This window comes from Mus caroli, chromosome X (genome assembly GCF_900094665.2).
Source record: "Mus caroli chromosome X, CAROLI_EIJ_v1.1, whole genome shotgun sequence".
Taxonomy (NCBI): Eukaryota; Metazoa; Chordata; class Mammalia; order Rodentia; family Muridae; genus Mus; species Mus caroli.
The window spans coordinates 88,262,836-88,264,115 of record NC_034589.1 but is presented as its reverse complement, the minus strand read 5'-3'; the positions used below and the strand labels follow the sequence as shown (position 1 = coordinate 88,264,115).

Genomic DNA, 1,280 nt, shown 5'->3' with positions numbered 1-1,280 from the left:
GCTGTCCTGGAACTCACTTTGTAGACCAGGCTGGCCTCGAACTCAGAAATCCGCCTGCCTCTGCCTCCCAATTGCTGGGATTAAAGGCGTGTGCCACCACGCCTGGCGAAAAAGTTGGTTTTAACATTACCTGTAAGAAGCAAAAATTTTAGCAGGAAATAAAAAGTTTTAAGTCCCCATTATCTGAAGACTTTGATCTTTTACTTATGTTAAAATATCTCATTTCTTTAGTTATTTTAGAATTGCAGATTTTGATGGGTGCAACAATAATATCTTTCAATTCCTACCGAGTTGATGTGCCTAGAGTATTAATGCTTTAATAATTGTTTAGTAGAAAAACAAAGTTTAGCTTGTCCAACATGTCTTCCAGGGTAGCAATGAAGACATCCCAATACTAAAATGTAAACTTCCTTAAAACATGATGCTTTTGTTGTTATTAACTTGAGAGAGTGGTTATCAATAGCAAATTTTGTGGATTATAACATGTAGGTTGCTGTCCCAAGAGACTGAATGAGCCTTCTGAGGAACCAATTTGCTTTAATTGAAATTTTACATGGTATAACTCTCACTTTGGTTTAACCTTTGGTTCTTTTCCCTTTTCGTAACCACATAAACAGACTTACATGGTTAGGTTCTTGAACTTCAACAGTGGCTTCCTAAGAGTAAGGATGCTTGTCTGCTTAACTATAGCACCATCTTCATGGTATTATCTAATATGTTGTCTATAGGAAAAAAAAAATCCACTTAGCTCAGCAACGTCTTTTGTAATTAAAAGTATCTAGATATTTGTTTACTTTGTGTGTGAGGAGAGAGAGAGGGAGGGATAGAAAGAGAGGGGTGCACTGGCATATCTGGTGTGCTACAGTGTGTGTGTGTGTGTTTGTGTGTGTAGGTCAGAGGAGTTCTTTCCACCTTGCTTTGAGGTGGGGTCTTTCTTGTTCTGTTGATGCACTGCTGTAAAAGTCCAGGCTAGCTGAACTTGAGCATTGTTGATTCTCCTATCTTAGCCTCCCTTCTGGTTGTAGGAGCTCTAGAATTACAGATACATGCCACCCCACCACACAGCTTTTTTTTTTTTTTTAAACCTGGATTCCAGGGACCAAACTCAGGGTGTCAGGCTTGCTCAGTAAGTGCTGTCACTTCCTGAGCCATTTCCCTGGCTCCCATACTTTTTTTTTTTTTTTAAATATATTTTATTACGTATTTTCCTCAATTACATTTCCAATGCTATCCCAAAAGTCCCCCATACTTTTTTAAGATGCAGAATCTACTTTAGTTTT

General features: G+C 38.3%; 1 protein-coding gene across 1 annotated transcript in view; it reads left to right on the top strand.

Annotated features, from left to right (window-relative positions):
• The window catches only part of Pola1 (DNA polymerase alpha 1, catalytic subunit), a 407,398-nt gene that overhangs the window by 11,821 nt on the left and 394,297 nt on the right, over positions 1-1,280 (top strand). The gene's annotated exons all lie outside the window — the stretch shown is intronic.